Genomic DNA, 10,742 nt, shown 5'->3' with positions numbered 1-10,742 from the left:
ATGGCTGCCTGAACCATTGACACATCCATCCACACATGTCCTCTCACCTCCTCTCTTCCCAAACAGTGCAAGGCTGGAGATTGTCATTTCCTACTCTTCATACTATTAGCCTCTGCACTCAATGGTTCAGCTTCTGTCATTTCTGCCACGCTTATAACCTGGTGCCAAGACAATAATCTCTCCAACAATGTCAGCAAGACTAAGGAGATTGTAATTGACTTCAGGAAGTGAACAGGTCCACACACACGGAATACATTGATGGCACCAAATTAGAGATGGTTGAAAGCTTAAAGTTCTTAAGAATAAATATCAGTATCAATTTGTCCTTGACCAATTCTTAAGAACATTGAAGCCATGGCCAAGAAAGCACACCAACACCTCTACTTCCTAAGAAAGCTTAGGATGTTTGGCATGTCCCTAACAATCCTCACCATCTTCTAATGAAATGCTGTAGAAAGTTTTTCATAGGGATGTATCACAGCATGGTTTGGGAACAGCTCCATCCAAGACCGCAAGAAATTGCAGAGAGTCGTGAATGTAACCCAGCCCATCACGCAGACCAACCACCCTTCCATTGCCTCCATCTATACTTCACGCTGCCTCGGCAAGGCCACCAGCATAATGAAGCATCAGTCTCACCCTGGTAACTCCCTCTTCTCGCTTCTCCCATCAGTCAAGAGGAAGTTAAAAATGTACAACTCCAGATTCAGCAACAGTTTCTGACCAGCTGTAATCAGGCAACTGAACTGCCCTCTCACCAGCTAGAGGGCGGTCCTGAACTCCCATCTACCTCTTTGGCGACCTTCAAACTATCTTAAATCGGATTCTATTGCACTTCAACTTGCATTAAACATTGTACCTTTATCCTTTATCTGTACACTGTGGACGGCATGATTATAATCATGTATAGTTTTTTTCTCTGACTGGATAGCATGCAACAAACAGCTTTTCACTGTACCTCTGTACACATGACAATTGTAATCTAAATTAAACTAACTAAACTAAACTAAATCTTATATGTGATTTCACCATCAGACATGGCATCTTCTCTCTACTTTCCAATGGACATGTTCCCTTTGCGATCCTTTGGTTCACTCTGCCATCTCCACCAAACTCTTCAGTTCTCACAGAACCTTTCCACGCAACAACAGGAGATACAACACAGGTCTTTTAACTTTCACATTGGATCTAAGGACCAAACAGTCCTTTCAGGTGAAGCAGCAATTCATTCACACCTTTTTTCTGATCAAATAAACTGTGTTTGCTGTTCACAATGTGGTCCCCTCTGCATTGGGGAAACCTAATGCACATTGCGGGAGTACCTGTGTTCAGTCGGCAGGAGTGACCAGGAGTTCAATCATTCGATCATAAGATCATAAGTAATCAGAGTAGAATTAGGCCATTCGGCCCATCAAGCCTACTCCACCATTCAATCATTAATGATCTATCTCTTCCCCCTAACCTAATTCTCCTGCCTTCTCCCCATAACCTCTGATACCCGCACTAATCAAGAATCTAACTATCTCTGCCTTAAATATATCCACTGACTGCTTCCACAGCCTTCTGTGGCAAAGAATTCCACAGATTCACCACCCTCTGACTAAAGAAATTCTTCATAAAAGAACATCCTTTAATTCTGAGGCTTTGACCTCTAGTACTAGACTCTCCTGCTAGAGGAAACATCCTCTCCACATCCAAGCCTTTCACTATTCTGCATGTTTCAATGAGGTCTCCCCTCATTCTTCGAAACTATACTGAGTATAGGCCCAGTGCCGTCAAACGCTCACCAGATGTTAACCTACTCATTCCTGGTATCATTCTTGTAAGCTTCCTCTGGACCCTCTTCAGAACCAGCACATCCTTCCTCAGATATTGTGCCCAAAATTGCTCATGATATTCCAAATGCGACCTGACCAGCACCTTAGAGAGCCTCAGCATTACATACATCCCTGTTTTGGTACATAAGCCCTCTCAAATTAAATGCTAGCATTGTGTTTGCTTTCTTTACTACCGATTCAACTTGCAGATGAACATTTTGAGAATCCTGCACCAGCAGTCCCAAGTCCCTTTGCACCTCCGATTTCTCGATTCTCTCTCCATTTAGAAAATAATCTATGTCTTTATTCCAACCACCATAATACATGACTCCACACTTTGCTACATTATATTCCATCTGCCACTTCTCTGCCCACTCTTCTGCAGAGTTACCTGTTTCCTGCCACTGCATATCTCCATCTCATTCCGACACTGGTACATCTGTCTGTACCTTAGGCTTGAGGAACACCAGCCCATGATCTGCCTGGACACTGCAGCTTTTCATACACACCATTGAAATTCCAGAGCTGGGGATAACTCATGCTCTCGGCTTATATGAAAATTGGTCAGCCGTGCTTAGATCATTCATCTGTAAAATTAGCATGACCTAGCCTTCGTAACATTAATTATAGCACTGCAATTTTGTGGCATTTGCATTCCTTTCCACCTTCTGCATAAAATGTTCCCTCCGCAACTGCATGGTTCACTCATCCCTTCCCACCCAAACCATGTGATCACTTCAAGTTCAAGTTCAAGTGAGTTTATTGTCATGTGTCCCTGTATAGGACAATGAAATTCTTGCTTTGCTTAAGCACACAGAAAATAGTAGGCATTTACTACAAAACAGATAAGTGTGTCCATATACCATGATATAAATATATACACACATGAATAAATAAACTGGTAAAGTGCAAATAACAGAAAGTGGTTATTAATAATCAGAGTTTTGTCCGAGCCAGGTTTAATAGCCTGATGGCTGCGGGGAAGTAGCTATTCCTGAACCTGGTTGTTGCAGTCTTCAGGCTCCTGTACCTTCTACCTGAAGGTAGCAGGGAGATGAGTGTGTGGCCAGGATGGTGTGGGTCTTTGATGATACTGCCAGTCTTTTTGAGGCAGCGACTGCGATAAATCCTCTCGATGGAAGGAAGGTCAGAGCCGATGATGGTATGCTACTTCTGAGGTAGCGTGAAGTTTAGATGGTGTCGTGGAGGGCGTCTGTCTAATGGACTAGGCTACATCTACAACTTTGGTCTTGGACGGAACTGTTGCCAAACCAAGCTGTGATGCAACTGGACAGTATTCTTTTCATGGAGCACTACTGGGAAACTGTTCCCAGAAGATGCCTTACTCAGCATCGTTGAAGCAGATCGACATGGTCATTACCACATTGTTATTTATGGGAGTTTGACGCTGCCATGGCAATTGCCATGTTTCCACATTAATCGTAGTAACTACAATACAAAAAATATATTGTGACTTCTTGTGACAGCTGCTTGGTTTCCTAACAGCTTCATGTAGAGTCTTAACAAATGCATTAGCCTTCAGTAAAAATACAGCAGAAAAGATAACCATCCATTTGCAAGATAAAACACTGGGCTTATAAACATAAAAAAACTCCAGATGCTTAATATTTATAACAAAAGCAAAGAATGCTGAATGTTTCCCAGTTGTTCTGTTTGTGTAACCTGTATAAATACTGCGTCTTCAAGTTTTAGTTTTCGAGACACAGCATGGACATAGGCCCTTCAAGTTTATGCCAACTACCGATCACCAACTCTCACTAGTTCTATGTTATCCCACTTGCGCATCCACTCTCAACACAATGGTGGCAAGTTACAGGGGCCAATTAACCGGCAAACCCCCACATCTTTGGGATGTAGTAGGAAACCGAAGGAAGCCCACATGGTCACAGGGAGAACATGCAAACTCCCATGTGCAAACACGTGCAGGCAACTCCTATAGTCAGGATCGAACGCGGGTCTCTGGTGCTGTAAGGCAGCAACTCTACCGTTGCACCACTATGCCATCCTTTTCTCAGTCTTTGAACAGAAACAGCATATGAACAGCATAGTACTAAGTCCAGGTTCAGGTGGTTTATCAAAGCTGGGATTGTACCCAGAAAGCTTGATGCTAAACTTGTATCATCTTGCATCTGCCAAAATTCATCTGGATGAGTAAATGTATTTGTCAAACTTTGCAAGTTTCTATGGTTGGCCTCTTCTAGAGGTTGCCAGTTTGTAATTTTACCACACCGGCAGCTGCCCCAGCTTATGAGCTCGGGACAAGGAATGATGTGCAGTATGATGTACCATGGAATGTCTCCCCACATCCCCGAGCCATTCCGAGTGAGCGGCATGTTACGTCTTGCGGGTACTGGTCCGTCGTGAGAAATGTGTAACCTTAGGATAAAATAAATAAAGGTAACAGGAGAATAGGCTGATGAGTCATGCTGGAGTCTGGCCAGCTGTGGTACGGTACTTTGATTAAATCCAAAGGATTAATGAACAGATTAAATTACCCTCTTGGCACCTTCTAACACTGAGCTCCTCCCCGCAAGAATAACATCTAGAGGAATCATGGCTTTCAACCTCATAATTACAGGAGCAAATAAATTAAATACTCCCACCCTTAATCTGTGTCTGTGCATGCATTTGATAGTGCTTTAGCATGTGTACACACCGCTTCATTTTTCTGTGTATGTGTGTGGCTGTGTGCGTGAGGCAATTAGTGTTTAAATGTGTGTCTCTGTTAGATTTTAATATGTGTGTGGACATTTTAACATGTGTGTGTGTGTCTGTTGGTTAAAATGCATCCTGTGTGTGTTTGTTAATATTTAACATGTATTTAGTTCAGTTTAGTTTATTGTCACGTGTACCAAGGTTCAGTGAAAAGCTTTTATTACATGCTAACCAGTCAGCAGAAAGACTATACATGATTATAATCGAGCCATCCACAGTGTACAGAGACATGCTAAAGGGAATAACATGAATAATGTTTAGTGCAAGATAAAGCCAGTAAAGGCTGATCAAAGATAGTCCAGGGGTCTCCGATGAGGTAATTAATAGCCCAGGTCTACTCTCTAGTTGTTGTAGGATGGTTCAGTTAATTATGTTTATGAGTATGGGTCTGTTAATGTTTAAATGTATGCAAGTGGAGTAGATATTATTATCTTCCTCTTTTTGCAATCTAAATATATTCACTAATGTACAGTTTAATGAATGAATATTGAATGAATGGCTTGCAGACAGTTTTGTCTTGACCACCTCAGCTGATATGCAGAAACGGCATATGGAACATTCTAGACGAAAGGGAATACTTGCTATTTTAGAATGAACCCGGAGGTTGTTATTCTGTGCAGTTCACTGATGGACATCGTGCAGCACAGTCTGGAGTTTATATCCGTGCAACTGCAAGCAGTTGAAGGATAGGAATGAGCGCTCAGATTCATTTAGGATTCAGAAGCCAGTAATAGACTCTTTAACTGACAGGCTTCCCTACCTACTACTTATAAGGCAAGGAAGAAAAATCCTGATCTATGCTGGGCCAGAGAAACTCAGTTGGTGGGTGGTGGGTGGTGGGTGGTGGGTGGCGGGTGGCGGGTGGCGGGTGGCGGGTGGCGGGTGGCGGGTGGCGGGTGGCGGGTGGCGGGTGGCGGGTGGGAGATGGGGTGGAAGAGTTTTTGAGGTTTTATGATATTAACTACAATTGGCTACCATGCTCCTGGTTGGATAAATGTGCAATTAATCACAGATTGCTAAACTGTGAGATTACTAAATGGATTTCAGTGGGGAGGGATTGTGGAGATAGTGAAGAATACAATTGCAGACAAAGCTGCAAGGTAGTAACATGAGAATAAGGGCGAGTATGTCCGCAGTGAAATAGCTGGATCTGCCCATTGTCATCCACCTGCATCGGAGCCAATTCATGCTGTTTTCAGCTGCTGCGCTTCTTGAGGGTGCCACTGTGATGCTGAGAAGGAAGCAAGCGACAGACACCAGAAATTCAGGAAGATCTTGGCCACCAGTGGCATTCGGGGAAGAAGGTCCTTGAAGCTGCATGGTGGCAGTATGCTGGGATGGACCTGTCACCAAGGAAGGTGTAAAACTTCTTAGTGACATCCAGACAATCAACACTATTCCTTATTAATGACAAAAAACAGCATAAAAACATCTTGGCTCATCGTCAGAAGATACCATCAGATTTCCAATCTTCTGGAGACACGAGAGACTGCAGATGCTGGAATCTTTTGCAAATAGAAATATAAAAACATAGAAAATAGGTGCAGAAGAATAAGATCATGGCTGATCATCCGAAATCAGTACCCCGTTCCTGCTTTCTCCCCATATCCCTAGATTATGTTAGCCCTAAGAACTATATCTAACTCTCTTGTGAATACATTCAGTGAATTGGCCTCCTCTCCCTTCTTTGGCAGAGAATTCACATGAAATAAAGTAGAGTGACTCAGTGGATCAGGCAGTTGATTTTTCAGGTTTAGACCCTTCAACTAGATTGAATAAGTAGATGGGAACTATCCAGTATAAAGAGATGAAGCTTTTGCCAGCTATTTCTCATTAGTTTTCCCGAAAAAAGATTTTGACCCAAAACAATGACTGCCCATTTTCCTCCACAGATGCCGTTTAACCACTCAACTCCTCCAGCAGCTCTCCTTTTGATGCTCCAAACTCCTTCAACCTGGACTTCATTCTGGAGAGCAAGCCATGGGTCCTTTAGCTTGCTGCTTTCAAGGCCGAGTTAACACATCCTTTTTTTTAATGGCAGACAGTGACATTGGCCCTGCTAACACTTGTAAGGGATGAGATCCGGCTGTTTGCTGGTCGTTCAGGAGCATCTTAATTACACTACCGATCATCCCCCCCCCCCCCTTACCTATCTGCCCTTTCACGTAAACATAGAACAGTAGAGTACAGGAACAGGACACTCGGCCCACAATGTTTGTTCCAAACATGATGCCAAGACCAACTCTTATCTGCCTGCACATATCCATATCCCTCCCTTCCCTGCAAATCCATGCGCTTATCCCAAAGTCTACTATACACAGCTATCGTATCTGCCTTAACCACCACCAGTGCATTCCAGACACTCACAATCCTCTATGAACAAAATATATTCCACGCCCTGGCTGATATTTGCTATGCATACATGAGTTCTACAAAGTTTCTCCCAGCTTTATAATGAAAAATCTAAGAAACGACAGAAGCCGGAATTCTAAAATAAAAAAATAAAAAAATGCTCTAAATACTCAGCAGGTCAGGTCACATCTGTGGGAAAAGAGAAAGAGTTAATATTTCAGGTCGAAGACCTTTTGTCAGTACCTTTCTGACCTAAGACATTAACTTCATTTCCCTTCTGTTTTAAATTGGATAAAACTGCATTTTCAACAGTGGCTGTAAACTATTGGAGACCATGAAAGAACAGAAGAGATAAGAGGTAGCAGGTTAAGAGGGCCTTCAAAACTGCCCTTCCATTCAATAAGGTCATGGCTGAGCTGATCTTGGGCTCAACTTAACTGACATTGGACCCTCCATAGATGCAACTGATGCAGTAGAGAGTCTTAGGATTTAGGAGTCAAGTCAAAAGTCAAGAGTGTTGACGGTCATATGTACTGACAACAGAACAATGGAACTCTTACTTGCAGCAGCATAACCGGACTGTAAACACAGTACTTATGGGTAACATAATAAAAATTTTAAAAATCTATATGTTAAAGAAAACAATACTAGTGCAAAAGGCCCAAAGTCCATAGTGCAATCATGACAGTTCATCGTTGAGTTAGTAGTTTGGAGATGCAACATGGAAACAAGCTCTTTGATCCACTGAGTCCACACCAATCAACGATCGACTGTACACTTTTTCTGTGTTAACCAGTTTCGCATCCTAGACACTACGAAATCAACGCAGCTGGAGAAAACCTACACGATCACAGGGAGAACACAAACACCATACAGACAGTACCCATAGTCAGTATTGAACCCGGGTCCCCGACACTAGGCAGTAAGTCTACCACTACGCCACTGTGCCACTAGTGTTTGGAGTGTTCAAGAGCCTGATGGTTGTTGGGAAGAAGCTGTTCTTGAACCTAGAGTCACTGTTTTTAGACTCCTATACCTTCTTTCCGATGGTATGAATAAATCACTGACATAGCTTGAGTATAAAAATAATTTGACACATGTTAGCTGTGTTTCCAAATTAGAGCTGCATGGAATTTCTCTTCTTTTTAGCAGTCTGTTATATAATACAACCTCTGCCAATATTGTCCTGCCAGCTTGGATAACCTGAATTAATTAACCATGGGGTCACAGGAAATGAATTCAGCCCTCTTACTAACCCAAAGTAATTTGAAGTATTCTGCTCTAAATATTTATAATTTTTTCAAAAAATATTTTTTTTGTTATAACCTAAATAATCTACTAAATTGCTGTTTCTGCATTATGTACTTTTAAACCTCCATTTCTTTAGACCCCCTATCTATCATTTCAGAAAGAAAAAAATCTCTTGAATCTAACTTTGTTTCTGTTGATTGTCGTTCATGGTCAGACTAATAGAATATTCATGGCAGCCACAGGGGGAATAAGTTTCCATTGGGATTCAGCAATGTAGTGGTTAAGTTACTGGGATCGCGTCCAGAGTTCTGGACTATTGACTAATTTCAAATCCCACCGCAGCAGCTGGAGAATTTAAACTCAAGTAGTTAACGGAATCTGGAATTAAAGTTTGGTCCACGCAATAATGACAATGAAAGCAATATATTATGTGTAAAACCATCTGGTTAATTCATGTTCTCCAGGGAAGAATAATTGTTATCTTCACCTACTCTGTCTGTCTATATCCCAAGTGTATTTAGTTTGTAATTGTTTCCACAGTTCAGGAACAATTAATGTTGGACACTAAATGAATGAATAAAAGTGAATATTTTATCAAATTTTAAAATTAACTACAAATTGTAGAAGGGCAACCTTTCTTCACCAACATAGGATGCAAATCTTGCTTCATTGATGGGAGGCATAGCTGGTGTTCAGGTTCATGGCGGTTCTAATCATTCATGTGTCGGTGGTCATTAGTGGTTAGTAACGTGTGGGATGGTGGTGGTGACCAGGTCCACATTCAGATCCACATTAGCCTCTTGGGAATGAGGTCATAAAGTCATAGAATCATAGTCACACAGTATGGAATCAGGCCCTATAGCCTACCTTGTCCCATCTACTCCCACCTTCCTGCATTTGGGCATATCCATCTAAACCTATCCTACCCATGTACTTGTCTAAATGTTTCTTGAATATTGTGGTAGTCCATGCCTCAACTCCATCCTCCACCAGCTAGTTCCATACACCCACCATCCTTTGTGTAAAAAGGTTGGTGAGATGGAAGCAGTTGCAGAATATATCCTTGATGGATTGATGGCAGAAAATAGTAGGAAACATTGGCTGGGTCTTTTAAAATATCTTAAATTTTACACCATTTAAACTTGAAAACCAATGTTGAATTATTATTTCTAATTTATTCTGAACATCAACAAATCCAACATGTGACTCATAAGTGGTTCGTAGAGTTACAGATACTGGAATTAAAATTTTCAAGAATGTTACCCATCTGAAAGTTGGATAACAAATAAAGTATACCTTTTATAGTTTGTTTAAAGATTAAATTGTGTCAAGGCTCTTTCTTACTTAAGTTCAATTCTATCTTGTTCTTCCCTGTGTCTCCCTCAGGTTTAACTTTGCCTCAACCAAGTCTGCACAAGCTCCTGATACGTTTAATGTATCCTGGAGAAACATAATCACTGCCATATAGAGTGTCCATTTTTGATCTTTTTAGGCACATGCTATAATTTCACAGATGTGTCTACTATTGAAGATGTCTCTCTTTCATCTGATTCCATGTAAATGCTAGTCTTTATTATGTTATTCCTGATGAAAAAAATCTGAAATATGGACTATACTCTTCCCTCTGTGAATGCTGACTGAACTGCAGTATTTCTAGAATGATTAAAACAATTTTTTTTTAATTTTCCAGCATTTGCAGTGATTTTTGTTTGTATTTATCTCAAGCATGTTTTCAATTGGTTAAATCCATTTGAACTGTTTAAAAACTAGAATCATGTAAAAAAATATATGAATTGCCTAAATTTGAAGGGAGCAGGCTCCAGAGTTGCAGCCTGACCCGCTGAGTTACTCCAGCACTTTGCATCTATCTAGGGTGTTATGTTCCATTGCTTGAAGCTGTCACCACCCATTTCTTGTAGGAAGGAACTGCAGATGCTGGTTTAGACCGGTAGACACAAAACGCTGGAGTAACTCAGTGGGACAGGCAGCATCTCTGGATAGAATGAATGGGTGACGTTTCAGGTTGAGACTCTTCTTCAGTCTGAATCAGGGGAGAGGGAGATTTACATTTTATCTCTGATTGCTTTGTGTTACCTTCTCCAAGCTAACAATTCTACATTTTCCTTGATCTCCATCCCCGTTGTCTCGTTTTCACATCTTACATTTCCTTAAATCTGTTCCTTCTTCTCCATTCCTTCTATCCAGAGATGCTGCCTGTCCCGCTGAGTTATTCCAGCACTTTGTGTCAATCTACTGTCCATATCTTGATCTGCTTCATGGAAGGACTGTTAGTGAAGGTTACCAGTCCAATTGATCCCATTGATGCCAAACCAGGGAATTGCAGCTGCATGCTTAGTGCAGTGTCTGAGTGTGTTGGCAGGGCAGGCGGAGTAGGATCCAGTCATGTTATGGAAGGTAAGCAATGCTGCTTTCCTTTATTCCTTACTCCAATTGGGACCAAATTAATTTAGTACCTTACTTTAGAGATACAATGTGGAAGCAGGTCCTTCGGCCCACCGGGTCCATGCTGACCAGCGATCACCCCATACACTAACACTGTCTTACACACTAAGGACAATTTACAAT

Source organism: Amblyraja radiata, chromosome 8 (assembly GCF_010909765.2).
Source record: "Amblyraja radiata isolate CabotCenter1 chromosome 8, sAmbRad1.1.pri, whole genome shotgun sequence".
Taxonomy (NCBI): Eukaryota; Metazoa; Chordata; class Chondrichthyes; order Rajiformes; family Rajidae; genus Amblyraja; species Amblyraja radiata.
The sequence above is the reverse complement of the archived record's forward strand: the minus strand, read 5'-3'. Positions refer to the sequence as shown.